Source organism: Aegilops tauschii, chromosome 7, assembly GCF_002575655.3.
Source record: "Aegilops tauschii subsp. strangulata cultivar AL8/78 chromosome 7, Aet v6.0, whole genome shotgun sequence".
NCBI classification, from domain to species: Eukaryota; Viridiplantae; Streptophyta; class Magnoliopsida; order Poales; family Poaceae; genus Aegilops; species Aegilops tauschii.
Window position 1 is genome coordinate 207,823,429 of NC_053041.3, and position 16,572 is coordinate 207,840,000.

Genomic DNA, 16,572 nt, shown 5'->3' on the forward strand with positions numbered 1-16,572 from the left:
GCCCCCTGGGAGGGGGGGCGCCGGCCAGGGGGGTGACTTGCCCCCCAAGGCAAGTGGGGCGCCCCACCACCCTAGGGTTTCCAACCCTAGGCGCAGGGGGAAGGCCCATGGGGGGCGCCCCAGCCCACTAGGGGCTGGTTCCCTTCCCACTTCAGCCCATGGGGCCCTCCGGGATAGGTGGCCCCACCCGGTGGACCCCCGGGACCCTTCCGGTGGTCCCGGTACAATACCGGTGACCCCCGAAACTTTCCCGGTGGCCGAAACTTGACTTCCTATATATAATTCTTCACCTCCGGACCATTTCGGAACTCCTCGTGACGTCCGGGATCTCATCCAGGACTCTGAACAACTTTCGGGTTTCCGCATATTCATATCTCTACAACCCTATCGTCACCGAACCTTAAGTGTGTAGACCCTACGGGTTCGGGAGACATGCAGACATGACCGAGACGCCTCTCCGGTCAATAACCAACAGCGGGATCTGGATACCCATGTTGGCTCCCACATGTTCCACGATGATCTCATCGGATGAACCACGACGTCGAGGATTCAATCAATCCCATATACAATTCCCTTTGTCAATCGGTATGTTACTTGCCCGAGATTCGATCGTCGGTATCCCAATACCTTGTTCAATCTCGTTACCGGCAAGTCTCTTTACTCGTACCGCAATGCATGATCCCGTGACTAACGCCTTAGTCACATTGAGCTCATTATGATGATGCATTACCGAGTGGGCCCAGAGATACCTCTCCGTCACACGGAGTGACAAATCCCAGTCTCGATCCGTGCCAACCCAACAGACACTTTCGGAGATACCCGCAGTGTACCTTTATAGTCACCCAGTTACGTTGTGACGTTTGGCACACCCAAAGCACTCATACGGTATCCGGGAGTTGCACGATCTCATGGTCTAAGGAATAGATACCTGACATTGGAAAAGCTCTGGCAAACGAAACTACACGATCTTTTATGCTATGCTTAGGATTGGGTCTTGTCCATCACATCATTCTCCTAATGATGTGATCCCGTTATCAATGACATCCAATGTCCATAGTCAGGAAACCGTGACTATCTGTTGATCAACGAGCTAGTCAACTAGAGGCTTACTAGGGACACGTTGTGGTCTATGTATTCACACATGTATTACAATTTCCGGATAATACAATTATAGCATGAACAATAGACAATTATCATGAACAAAGAAATATAATAATAACCATTTATTATTGCCTCTAGGGCATATTTCCAACAGTCTCCCACTTGCACTAGAGTCAATAATCTAGTTACATTGTGATGAATCGAACACCCATTGCGTCCTGGTGTTGATCATGTTTTGCTCTAGGGAGAGGTTTAGTCAACGGATTTGCTACATTCAGGTCCGTATGTACTTTACAAATATCTATGTCTCTATTTTGAACACTTTCACGAATGGAGTTGAAGCGACGCTTGATATGCCTGGTCTTCCTGTGAAACCTGGGCTCCTTCGCAAGGGCAATAGCTCCAATGTTGTCACAGAAGAGAGTCATCGGGCCCGACACATTGGGAATCACCCCTAGGTCGGTAATGAACTCCTTCATCCAGACTGCTTCCTGTGCTGCCTCCAAGGCTGCCATGTACTCCGCTTCACATGTAGATCCCGCCACGACGCTTTGCTTGCAACTGCACCAGCTTACTGCTCCTCCATTCAAAATATACACGTATCCGGTTTGTGACTTCGAGTCATCCAGATCTGTGTCGAAGCTAGCGTCGACGTAACCCTTTACGACGAGCTCTTCGTCACCTCCATAAACGAGAAACATATCCTTAGTCCTCTTCAGGTACTTCAGGATATTCTTGACCGTTGTCCAGTGTTCCATGCCGGGATTACTTTGGTACCTTCCTACCAAACTTACGGCAAAGTTTACATCAGGTCTGGTACACAGCATGGCATACATAATAGACCCTATGGCCGAGGCATAGGGGATGACACTCATCTTTTCTCTATCTTCTGCCGTGGTCGGGCATTGAGCCGTGCTCAACTGCACACCTTGCAATACAGGCAAGAACCCCTTCTTGGACTGATCCATATTGAACTTCTTCAATATCTTGTCAAGGTATGTACTCTGTGAAAGACCAATGAGGCGTCTTGATCTATCTCTATAGATCTTGATGCCTAATATATAAGCAGCTTCTCCAAGGTCCTTCATTGAAAAACACTTATTCAAATAGGCCTTTATACTTTCCAAGAATTCTATATCATTTCCCATCAATAGTATGTCATCCACATATAATATGAGAAATGCTACAGAGCTCCCACTCACTTTCTTGTAAACACAGGCTTCTCCATAAGTCTGTGTAAACCCAAACGCTTTGATCATCTCATGAAAGCGAATGTTCCAACTCCGAGATGCTTGCACCAGCCCATAGATTGAGCGCTGGAGCTTGCATACTTTGTTAGCATTCTTAGGATCGACAAAACCTTCCGGCTGCATCATATACAACTCTTCCTTAAGGAAGCCGTTAAGGAATGTCGTTTTGACGTCCATCAGCCATATCTCATAATCATAGTATGCGGCAATTGCTAACATGATTCGGACGGACTTCAGCTTTGCTACAGGTGAGAAAGTCTCATCGTAGTCAACCCCTTGAACTTGTCGATAACCCTTAGCGATAAGTCGAGCTTTGTAGATGGTCACATTACCATCCGCGTTCGTCTTCTTCTTAAAGATCCATTTGTTTTCTATGGCTCGCCGATCATCGGGCAAGTCAGTCAAAGTCCATACTTCGTTTTCATACATGGATCCTATCTCGGATTTCATGGCTTCTAGCCATTTGTTGGAATCCGGGCCCGCCATCGCTTCTTCATAGTTCGAAGGTTCACCGTTGTCTAACAACATGATTTCCAGGACAGGGTTGCCGTACCACTCTGGTGCGGAACGTGTCCTTGTGGACCTACGAAGTTCAGTAGTAACTTGATCCGAAGCTTCATGATCATCATCATTAACTTCCTCCCCAGTCGGTGTAGGCACCACAGGAACATCTTCCCGCGCTGCGCTACTTTCCGGTTCGGAAGGGGTGACTATCACCTCATCAAGTTCCACTTTCCTCCCACTCAATTTTTTCGAGAGAAACTCCTTCTCCAGAAAGGACCCGTTCTTGGCAACGAAGATCTTGCCTTCGGATCTGAGGTAGAAGGTATACCCAATAGTTTCCTTAGGGTATCCTATGAAGACGCATTTTTCCGACTTGGGTTCGAGCTTTTCAGGTTGAAGTTTCTTGACATAAGCATCGCATCCCCAAACTTTTAGAAACGACAGCTTAGGTTTCTTCCCAAACCATAATTCATACAGTGTCGTCTCAACGGATTTCGACGGAGCCCTATTTAAAGTGAATGCGGCAGTCTCTAAAGCATAGCCCCAAAATGAGAGCGGTAAATCGGTAAGAGACATCATAGATCGCACCATATCCAATAGAGTGCGATTACGACGTTCGGACACACCGTTTCGCTGAGGTGTTCCAGGCGGCGTGAGTTGTGAAACGATTCCACATTTCCTTAAGTGCGCACCAAATTCGTGACTTAAATATTCTCCACCACGATCTGATCGTAAGAATTTTATTCTCCTGTCACGTTGATTCTCAACCTCACTCTGAAATTCCTTGAACTTTTCAAAGGTTTCAGACTTGTGTTTCATTAGGTAGACATACCCATATCTACTTAAGTCATCAGTGAGAGTGAGAACATAACGATATCCTCCGCGAGCCTCAACACTCATTGGACCGCACACATCGGTATGTATGATTTCCAATAAGTTGGTTGCTCGCTCCATTGTTCCGGAGAACGGAGTCTTGGTCATCTTACCCATGAGGCATGGTTCGCACGTGTCAAATGATTCATAATCAAGAGACTCCAAAAGTCCATCTGCATGGAGCTTCTTCATGCGCTTGACACTAATGTGACCAAGGCGGCAGTGCCACAAGTATGTGGGACTATCGTTATCAACTTTACATCTTTTGGTATTCACACTATGAATATGTGTAACATCACGTTCGAGATTCATCAAGAATAAACCATTAACCAGCGGGGCATGACCATAAAACATATCTCTCATATAAATAGAACAACCATTATTCTCGGATTTAAATGAGTAGCCATCTCGAATTAAACGAGATCCAGATACAATGTTCATGCTCAAAGCTGGCACTAAATAACAATTATTGAGGTTTAAAACTAATCCCGTAGGTAGATGCAGAGGTAGCGTGCCGACAGCGATCACATCGACCTTGGAACCATTCCCGACGCGCATCGTCACCTCGTCCTTTGCCAGTCTCCACTTATTCCACAGTTCCTGTTTTGAGTTACAAATATGAGCAACCGCACCGGTATCAAATACCCAGGAGCTACTACGAGTACTGGTAAGGTACACATCAATTACATGTATATCACATATACCTTTGGTGTTGCCGGCCTTCTTGTCCGCTAAGTATTTGGGGCAGTTCCGCTTCCAGTGACCACTTCCCTTGCAATAAAAGCACTCAGTCTCAGGCTTGGGTCCATTCCTTGACTTCTTCCCGGCAACTGGCTTACCGGGCGCGGCAACTCCCTTGCCGTCCTTCTTGAAGTTCTTCTTACCCTTGCCCTTCTTGAACTTAGTGGTTTTATTCACCATCAACACTTGATGTTCTTTTCTGATCTCCACCTCCGCTGATTTCAGCATTGAATATACCTCGGGAATGGTCTTTTCCATCCCCTGCATATTGAAGTTCATCACAAAGCTCTTGTAGCTTGGTGGAAGCGACTGAAGGATTCTGTCAATGACTGCGTCATCCGGGAGATTAACTCCCAGCTGGGATAAGCGGTTGTGCAACCAAGACATTCTGAGTATGTGCTCACTTACAGAACTATTCTCCTCCATTTTACAGCTGAAGAACTTGTCGGAGACTTCATATCTCTCGACCCGGGCAGGAGCTTGGAAAACCATTTTCAGCTCTTCGAACATCTCATATGCTCCATGCTTCTCAAAACGCTTTTGGAGCCCCGGTTCTAAGCTGTAAAGCATGCCACACTGAACGAGGGAGTAATCATCAGCACGTGATTGCCAAGCGTTCATAACGTCTTGGTTCTCTGGGATTGGTGCTTCACCTAGTGGTGCTTCTAAGACATAATCTTTCTTGGCTGCTATGAGGATGATCCTCAGGTTCCGGACCCAGTCCGTATAGTTGCTACCATCATCTTTCAGCTTGGTTTTCTCTAGGAACGCGTTGAAATTGAGGACAACGTGGGCCATTTGATCTACAAGACATAGTGTAAAGATTTTAGACTAAGTTCATGATAATTAAGTTCATCTAATCAAATTACTCAATGAAATCCCACTCAGATAGACATCCCTCTAGTCATCTAAGTGAAACATGATCTGAGTTAACTAGGCCGTATCTGATCATCACGTGAGACGGACTAATCAAGATCGGTGAACATCTCCATGTTGATCGTATCTTCTATACGACTCATGCTCGACCTTTCGGTCCTCTGTGTTCCGAGGCCATGTCTGTACATGCTAGGCTCGTCAAGTCAACCTAAGTGTATTGCGTGTGTTCCGAGGCCATGTCTGTACATGCTAGGCTCGTCAACACCCGTTGTATGCGAATGTTAGAATCTATCACACCCGATCATCACGTAGTGCTTCGAGACAACGAACCTTCGCAACGGTGCACAGTTAGGGGGAACACTTTCTTGAAATTATCATAAGGGATCATCTTACTTACTACCGTCGTTCTAAGCAAATAAGATGCAAAAACATGATAAACATCACATGCAATCAAATAGTGACATGATATGGCCAATATCATTATGCTCCTTTGATCTCCATCTTCGGGGCACCATGATCATCTTCGTCACCGGCATGACACCATGATCTCCATCATTGTGTCTTCATGAAGTCATCACGCCAACGATTACTTCTACTTCTATGGCTAACGCGTTTAGCAACAAAGTAAAGTAATTTACATGGCGTTATTCAATGACACGCAGGTCATACAAAATAATAAAGACAACTCCTACGGCTCCTGCCGGTTGTCAAACTCATAGACACGCAAGTCGTGATTCCTATTACAAGAATATGATCAATCTCATACATCACATATATCATTCATCACATCTTCTGGCCATATCACATCACAAAGCACTTGCTGCAAAAACAAGTTAGACGTCCTCTAATTGTTGTTGCAAGTTTTTACGTGGCTTGTATAGGTTTCTAGCAAGAACGTTTCTTACCTACGTAAAACCATAACGTGATTTGCCAATTTCTATTTACCCTTCATAAGGACCCTTTTCATCGAATCCGTTCCGACTAAAGTAGGAGACAAACACCCGCTAGCCACCTTATGCAACTAGTGCATGTCAGTCGGTGGAACCTGTCTCACGTAAGTGTACGTGTAAGGTCGGTCCGGGCCGCTTCATCCCACAATACCGCCGAAACAAGATAAGACTAGTAGCGGCAAGAAGAATTGGCAACATCAACGCCCACAACTGCTTTGTGTTCTACTCATGCATAGTAACTACGCATAGGCCTGGCTCATGATGCCACTGTTGGGGATCGTAGCAGAATTTAAAAAATTTCCTACGCTCACCAAGATCCATCTATGGAGTATACTAGCAACGAGGGGAAAGGAGTGCATCTACATACCCTTGTAGATCGCGAGCGGAAGCGTTCCAATGAACGTGGATGACGGAGTCGTACTCGCCGTGATTCAAATCACCGATGACCGAGTGCCGAACGGACGGCACCTCCGCGTTCAACACACGTACGGTGCAGCGACGTCTCCTCCTTCTTGATCTAGCAAGGGGGAAGGAGAGGTTGATGGAGATCCAGCAACACGACGGCGTGGTGATGGACGTAGCGGGTCTCGGCAGGGCTTCGCCGAGCTTCTGCGAGAGGGAGAGGTGTAGCAGGGGAGGAGGGAGGCGCCCAAGGCTGTTATATTACTGCCCTCCCTCCCCCCCCTTATATAGGCCCCCTGGGAGGGGGGCGCTAGCCAGGAACCCATCTGGATGGGGGGGCGGCGGCCGGGGGGGTGACTTGCCCCCCAAGGCAAGTGGGGCGCCCCCCCACCCTAGGGTTTCCAACCCTAGGCGCAGGGGGAAGGCCCATGGGGGGCGCCCCAGCCCACTAGGGGCTGGTTCCCTTCCCACTTCAGCCCATGGGGCCCTCCGGGATAGGTGGCCCCACCCGGTGGACCCCCGGGACCCTTCCGGTGGTCCCGGTACAATACCGGTGACCCCCGAAACTTTCCCGGTGGCCGAAACTTGACTTCCTATATATAATTCTTCACCTCTGGACCATTCCGGAACTCCTCGTGATGTCCGGGATCTCATCCGGGACTCCGAACAACTTTCGGGTTTCCGCATACTCATATCTCTACAACCCTAGTGTCACCGAACCTTAAGTGTGTAGACCCTACGGGTTCGGGAGACATGCAGACATGACCGAGACGCCTCTCCGGTTAATAACCAACAGCGGGATCTGGATACCCATGTTGGCTCCCACATGTTCCACGATGATCTCATCGGATGAACCACGATGTCGAGGATTCAATCAATCCCGTATACAATTCCCTTTGTCAATCGGTATGTTACTTGCCCGAGATTCGATCGTCGGTATCCCAATACCTTGTTCAATCTCGTTACCGGCAAGTCTCTTTACTCGTACCGCAATGCATGATCCCGTGACTAACGCCTTAGTCACATTGAGCTCATTATGATGATGCATTACCGAGTGGGCCCAGAGATACCTCTCAGTCACACGGAGTGACAAATCCCAGTCTCGATCCGTGCCAACCCAACAGACACTTTCGGAGATACCCGCAGTGTACCTTTATAGTTACCCAGTTACGTTGTGACGTTTGGCACACCCAAAGCACTCCTACGGTAACCGGGAGTTGCACGATCTCATGGTCTAAGGAATAGATACCTGACATTGGAAAAGCTCTAGCAAACGAAACTACACGATCTTTTATGCTATGCTTAGGATTGGGTCTTGTCCATCACATCATTCTCCTAATGATGTGATCCCGTTATCAATGACATCCAATGTCCATAGTCAGGAAACCGTGACTATCTGTTGATCAACGAGCTAGTCAACTAGAGGCTTACTAGGGACACGTTGTGGTCTATGTATTCACACATGTATTACGATTTCCGGATAATACAATTATAGCATGAACAATAGACAATTATCATGAACAAAGAAATATAATAATAACCATTTATTATTGCCTCTAGGGCATATTTCCAACACCCCCATGCTCCTTTATATACGGGGGCGGGGGCACCCTAGAACACACAAGTTGATTGTTCCAAGCCGTGTGCGGTGCCCCCTCCACCATAATCCACCTCGATCATATCGTAGCGGTGCTTAGGCGAAGCCCTCCGTCGGTAGCAACATCATCACCGTCATCACGCCGTCGTGCTGACGGAACTCTCCCGCAAAGCTCTGCTGGATCGGAGTTCGTGGGACGTCATCGAGCTGAACGTGTGCTGAAGTCAGAGGTGTCGTGCGTTCGGTACTTCGATCGATCGGATCGTGAAGACGTACGACTACATCAACCGTGTTCTCATAACGCTTCCGCTTACGGTCTACGAGGGTACGTGGACAACACTCTCCCCTCTCGTTGCTATGCATCACCATGATCTTGCGTGTACGTAGGATTTTTTTTGAAATTACTACGTTCCCCAACAAGGGGCGCACCAGCCCCTTGTGGGCTGGTGTGTTCCCTCTCTTGGCCCATAAGGCCCATATCTTTGCCGGGGGTGCCCGAAACTCCTTTCCGGTGACCCAATAAGTACCCGGTACCCTCCGAAACACTTTTGGTGTCCGAATACCATCGTCCTATATATCAATCTTTACCTATCGACCATTTCGAGACTCCTCGTCATGTCGTGATCTCATCCGGGACTCCGAACAACATTCAGTCACCAAATCACATAACTCATATAATACTATATCATCAACGAACGTTAAGTGTGCGGACCCTACGGGTTCGAGAACTATGTAGACACCTCTCCGGTCAATAACCAATAGCGGAACCTGGATGCCCATATTGACTCCTACATATTCTACTAAGATCTTTATCGGTCGAACCGTTATGACAACATACGTTATTTTTTGTCTATTGGTATGTTACTTGCCCAAGATTCGATCGTCGGTACCTTCATACCTAGTTCAATCTTGTTACCGGCAAGTCTCTTTACTCGTTCCGTAATACATCACCTCGTGACTAACTCCTTAGTCGTTTGGTTGCAAGCTTATGATGTGTATTACCAAGAGGGCCCAGAGATACCTCTCCGATACTCGGAGTGATAAATCCTAATCTCTATCTATGCCAACTCAACAAACACCTTCGGAGATACCTGTAGAGCATCTTTATAATCACCCAGTTACGTTGTGATGTTTGATAGCATACAAGGCATTCCTCCGGTATCCGGGAGTTGCATAATCTCATAGTCGAAGGAATATGTATTTGACATGAAGAAAGCAATAGCAATAAAACTGAACGATCATTATGCTAACATAACGGATGGGTTGTGTCCATCACATCATTCTCCTAATGATGTGATCCCCTTATCAAATGACAACACATGTCTATGGTTAGGAAACCTTAACCATCTTTGATCAACGAGCTAGTCTAGTAGAGGCTTACTAGGGACATGGTATTTGTTTATGTATTCACACATGTATTTAGGTTTCTGATCAATACAATTCTAGCATGAATAATAAACCTTCATCATGAATAAGGAAATATAAAATAACAACTTTATTATTGCCTCTAGGGCATATTTCCTTTAGTATTAGTGGCAGATCGGCGCGGAGATTATTGATCTTACCTTTAGCGCATTGTGGGTTCGACACTCCATACTTACCACTTTCATCTTTGGAAAGTTCTATGATGATTCCTTGCACTTGGGGATTATCAAGCTCTTTGGCGCCATTGTCCGGGTGCAACAGCGTAGGGCGAATATTTTCTTGTATGCTTGTTTACTTATGTCACTGAGTAGATTTTATTTTCTTGTTATTTTACTTTTAGTTGTGGGTTGAAAGTAAAAAATTAAAAAAAATGTAAAATACAAAAAATGCACTTTCTGCCTAACTTAATGGCTTTAAAAAAAGTGCGGCATGGGAGACAACCTGGAAGTTTTTGAGAGTCTTTTTCTTATTTTGTGTGCTTTTAAACTTTTCAAAACAAAAAAATATAAGAGCATCTCTAACCGATCCCTTGTGATTTAGCCCCTCAAACGACATCTTATCCTTTAACTCCTTATATTTGGTCCGCTAAATAAAAGCGATTCCTAGCCGATCCCCTAAAATTATCTCCCTATTATTTTTTTGCCAAATCATCCTAGTTTTAGTTTACATAGTACTTTTTAGCTACATATTTTCACACATATTAAATCCAAAAATAATAATTGAGGTTCACATAATTCATGAATATTACAAATTCAAAGTTTACAAACCAAATTATTCAAAGTCAAACATAGAAAAGTGTTCAAATGAAGTAAATAGCATGATAAAAGCACAACTATGAAGTACCATGAGTTGTTATTGATGCTCAATAAGATGATCTTGGAGATGAGTATGGACTTCTAGGTTCTCGATGCTTTGATGCGCTACGAGGAATCTCTATATCCTATTTGCATCGTACTCCGACTCAACAAGATCCCCATTGGATATGTACCGAAAATTCTTTTGCACCCCCTCTCATCTTCAAGGATCATATTATGCAAGATGATGCAACATGTCATTATTTGCCATAGGACATTGGGGTTCCAATACTCGGCAGGGCCCCGAATAATGGCAAAGCGCTTCTAAAGCACACCGAAAGCTCTCTCCACATCCTTCTTTGTCCACTCTTGACGCATTGCAAAGTGAGATCTCTTGTTCCCTTGAGGATGTTGCATTGTCTTGACAAATGTGGCCCACGGAGGAAAGATGCCATCTGAAAGGTGGTAACCCATCGTTTACTGATGATCATTGATAACATAGTTGCAAGGAGGAGTTTCTTTGGCAACAAGCCTTGGAAACAACGGCGATCTCGAAAGCACATTCAGGTTATTATGAGAGCCAGACAATCCAAAAAAGGAATGCCAAATTCACATATCCTCCGATGCAACAACCTCAAGAATGATTTTAAAACCTTGCAGTGGCCTTTGTACCGACTTTTCTATCCTGCAGGACAATTCTTCCATGTCCAGTGCATGCAATCAATTGATCCAAGCATCCCAGGCCATCCTTGTTCTTCACTCAATCCCAAGAGCCTCTCGGTGTCTTCATCGGTGGGTGCCCTCAAGTACTCTGGCCCAAAGATCTCAATCACGAGTTTTGTGTACCTTTGAACCGCATCCAAGACTGTATCTTCTTCAGTGCGGACATAGTCGTCAGCGACATCGGCTGAACAACCATACACAAGCACTCGAATAGCTGTGATACATTTCATCAATGGGCTTGCACTTATCTCCCCGATGCATTCCTCCTTAACTTAAACCAATCATCATGCTTCTCCACAACTTTTGCAATGGCGAGGAAGAGACTTCTATGCATCCAAAGTCACCGGTGAAAATACTTCTCAAGATAGGTTGTATTGGGGTTGAAGTAATCTCTCATAATCTTGGTCTGACCCTCTGCTCTATCTCGATTGATGTGCATACGACTAAATTGTGATCCTACTCTTGGCCTCCGAAAATCCTCATTGAATATTATGGCAACAACCATTTCCAAGTCATCACCGTCTTCTTCCTCCCCCTCCGACGAAGAGTCGTCGAAGATCATCTCCCTGAGCCTCTTCATCTACACTAGAAATGACCAGGTTCAACTCGATTGCCAAAAAGAAAATGAGATGAAAAATCACAAAGAAATTCACCTAAGCAATCTGTTGAACACTTGAAGGACGAAGGAGGTGTCACGGTCGGTCGGTGGCGTTGAGCCAGTGCCCAAGATGCTAGTGATAGGCGGGGCTCTGAGATGGCCGACAGTCAATGAAGGGGCACAGAGGGAGAAGATGCGGTGTGTGCTTCCGACGATGGGATTGACGGCGACGACGGCGATATAGCTTTATTTTGGCGACAACAACAACCAGTGAGCGTCTCGAAGTGGGGCCAGGCGGGCAACGGAGGCAGCGGGGTATCGATTGAGGCAAACGATGATCATGGAGGCAACACCTACGACGATGTGGCGCGGGGTGGGGAGGGTGCCAACATGGGATGGGGGGGATACTTTTACTCCACGGGTGGGCAGTCGAGTATATTTGATAGTCGGGGCGGCCGAGGAGTAATTTTTTACTGCTCTAACAACGGTAAGGGATCGACTATGTGCGGTTCAGAAGACCAAAACCAATTTTTTACTCTTCTAACATCTTTTATGTAATCCGCGTTAGAGATGCCTTAGGCCCTGCTTGGATCCTCATTTTCCTCCACTTACACCCGTAAAAATTACAGATCTCTGTCCGTCGTTTTGGTTTCCAGCTGGGAATAACTCTTGGCATGTAAATTACACCCGGAAATTTAATACACGTGTATTAAATTACATCCATACCAAGCGTAGCCTTAAGGACGGAGTGAGTAATAGAAAATGTTTGGCGGACCTGACGGCGCCCGCAGATCGTATCGGCGGGGCGCACCGGAGTTCCGCCGGACGGGGGATGGTGACACCCTCCGGGAGCGGCGGCGGGGAGACGGGGGCGACGATGTCGCTCGAGACTGCTAGGGCGCGCCTGGAGGAACAACTTGGTAAACTTGACATCTCTGAGGAAGAGGCGACGCCCCTGGTGCTCGATGATCGCGTTGAAGGGGCACCAGAGAAGTGGATGGTAGCAGGGAAGATCTTGCACCGCAACACACTGCATATCCAGACCATCACGAACGCACTTCGACCCGCATGGGGTAACCCTAAGGGTCTATCCTTTCGCATGGTAGGGGAAAACACGTTCGTTGCCGAGTTTGCAACGAAGCGAGATAGAGATCGCGTATGGGACGGATCCCCATGGCATATCAGCAAGAATGCGGTTCTGTTGTCAGAATTTGATGAGTGCATGTGCCTGTCGGAACTCAAATTCGACAAACTGAAAGTTTGGGCTCGTGTTGTCAACCTTCCTTTCAATCTGCGTGATGATGCATGGTGCAAAGCAATTGCGAAGCAGATAGACAAGGAGGCTAGTTCGATTCTCTTTGCTCATGGGGGAGGCTACCTGCGAGCTCGTGTCACACTTGACGTAGCCAAACCATTGAGAAGGTGGATTTTGATCAATTCTGCAAGGAGGGGCAGTACAGATCCATATGACATTCAATATGAAAACATACCCCACTTTTGCTTTTCGTGTGGCCGATTGGGCCACTCTGATCTGGTCTGTCCGACACCGGGAACGAGAGATGAAAACGGTGACTTGCCCTTTGGCAAAGGTCTGCGGCCGTCGGATGAGAAGAAGAAAGCTGCATCTTCCGAGGGTTCCTCACGAACTCAGCCAGCAAAATCCAGCAGGAATGAGACCAAAAACTCTAGTAATGCAGCAGAGGTAGATGCCGAGGTGAACTCCCCTGTCAAGCGCAACACTGCTCCAAAACGCAAGGGGGGGGGGGGCGCCCAACCAAGTTTACCGCAGAATTGAGCTTCCCCTCCTCACAAACCACGCCGCAAATGATGAGGTTGGGACGGAGCACACAGCTGCTGGTACCGCAAAGGAGGGAGAGGGTTCCGAGGATGAGGGCACAGTTCGGGAACCAAAAAAGAAGAAACCCACGCCCACCAACTCGAGTACTTCAGCAGAGGCTGCTATGCAGCCCTGCCCAGCCCAATGATCTGCCTAAGCTGGAACTGCCGGGGGCTTGGGAACCCCGAGGCAGTTCGCGAGCTTCGCAATATCGTGAAGCAAGAAGGGCCCGCTCTAGTTTTTGTCATGGAAACGAAGATTAGAGGGAAACGTGTTAAGAGATTGCAACAAACCTTAGGGTTTGCGGGTTGCTTTGCTGTCAACAGCGATGGATTAAGCGGAGGTATTGGTCTCTTCTGGTCCAAAGACATGACAGTAGAGCTCAAGAATTACAGCTCGGCCCACATTGATGTAGTGGTGCGCGATGCTGCGGACACTTCGGTGAACTGGAGATTCACCGGCTTCTATGGAGCGCCAAGAGCAGAAAACAGGCATCATAGCTGGCGCTTTCTCCGTACCCTACATACACTACCGCACTCTGCGTGGTTATGTATGGGTGATTTTAATGAGATCCTATATGGGGAAGAGCACTTCAGTTGGACGGCTCGACCAGAATGGCAGATGAGAGCTTTTCGCGAGATCACTGATGAGTGTGCATTCCAGGATCTAGGTTGGACGGGAGTACCTTACACATGGGACAACCGACAATCCGGCTATGCAAATGTTAAAGCCCGGCTAGACCGAGCCTTTGCTAACGAGGAATTTAGACAGATTTTTGAGTATGTTAAAGTACGTCACATCTGCTCGGTGGAGTCAGATCACTGTTTTGTTTTAACTGAGCTTTGGCACCAATCTCCGAGCAATAGATCACATATGTCGAAACCGTTTCGCTATGAGAACATCTGGCAGTCTCATAGTGATTACGAACAACTTGTCACTGAAACTTGGCGAGCACAAGCCATACAACCAGGTTTGCGTGGTATTATGAACTCCCTCGATGCACTACAACGCAGTTTGGTGCCGTGGGGGGGGGGGGTTCGAGAATTCGGCTGTCTCTCCAGGACGGTTCGACAACTACAAAAGCGCCTTGACAGATTGCATAGTCAGTCTGTTGGCCGGGGCCCTTCAGAAGAAGAGAAAGCCACCATGCTCAAGCTTCGAGAAGCACTAAAACTGGAGGAGATCTGGCTGAAGCAGTGCTCTCGAGTACCGTGGTTGCGGGAGGGGGATCGCAACACTTCTTATTTCCAAGCGCAGGCAAAGCAACGTCAGCGCATCAACAAGATCGCCAACCTGCAGCGTGCGGATGGCTCTGTTTGTGCCTCGGGAGATGAAGACAAGGAAGAAATCCTTGCATTCTACAAAGCCCTATACACATCTCAAGGCTACAGTAACAGCGAGGAACTATTATCGCATGTACCAAATCGGGTTACACCGGCTATGAACGACCTGTTATGCCGTCCATTTGAAGCTCAAGAGGTACATGATGCATTATTCCAAATGGCACCGCCTAAGGCGCCGGGGGTGGACGGATTTATAGCAGGGTTTTATCAACGTCACTGGGAACTTTTGAAGCATGATCTAAGTCCAGCGGTGCTTGATTTTCTCAATGGTGGTGAGCTACCTGCGGGTCTAAATGACACTTCAATCACATTAATCCCCAAGGTACGCCATCCACAGAACATCTCCCCACATCGACCCATTGCATTATGCCCAGTACTTTATAAGATCGCTGTTAAAGTGATCACCAACCGGTTACGGCCTTGCATGGATGAGATAATGAGTGAGGAGCAAAGTGCTTTCATCCCAGGTCGACTAATCACCGACAACGTCCTTGTGGCTTTTGAAAGTGTTCATACGATGAAGAGGCGAAAGAAAGGGAAGAATTTCTCATGTGCAATTAAGCTGGACATGATGAAGGCTTACGATCGAGTGGAATGGCACTTCCTTGAAGCTATGATGCTGAGGCTCGGGTTTACGGGCAACACAGTCAGATTAATCATGAAGTGCGTCACTTCGGTTCGTTTCTCTGTTCGTGTCAACGGAGAGCTGCTGCCTTTTTCACACCATTAAGAGGCCTTCGGCAAGGTTGCCCCATATCCCCATATCTATTCTTGCTCTGTGCCGAAGGATTCTCCTCTTTGCTGAAATATTATGGCAACTACGTGGATCGGGGCATACGCGTGAATTTTCGGGCCCCATGGGTGAGTCACCTATTATTCGCTGATGATAGCTTGATCTTCATCAAGGCGAGCACGGATAGTGCAAATCGACTGAATGATATTCTAAGAATATACGGGGAGGCCTCCGGTCAGTGCGTAAACAGAGCCAAAAGTGCTATCTACTTCAGTCCAAACACACCGGCAGCGCTCAAAGAATCCCTCAAACAGTTGCTCAACGTCCACTCGGAAGCTTTTTCAGAGCGGTATCTTGGTTTGCCCACCGCTGTTGGGAGAATCACAAGTGGTACCTTCGAACACATTGGAGATCGAGCAAGGGGGAAAATGCAGGGTTGGTCTGAACGGTTCTTCGCTTGTGGAGGAAGGGAAACATTGATCAAATCTATTTCTCAGGCTATACCAACTTTTAGTATGTCCTGTTTTCTGCTTACCAAAAAAGTCTGCAAAAACTTGACTTCAAACATGACAAAGTTCTGGTGGGGGAGTTCGGTTGATAGGCGTTCTTTGCACTGGATCGCCTGGGACAAACTTGCTACACCTAAGATTAAAGGAGGGATGGGCTTCGTGATCTCCGACAGTTTAATCTAGCGCTCCTCGGGAAGCATGGCTGGAGGTTCATGACAAAGCCAGATGCTCTTTGTACAAAAGTAATGAAAGGAAGATACTTTCCTAACTGTGATTTTATGCAGGCAACAACACCCAAATCATCATCTGCCATATG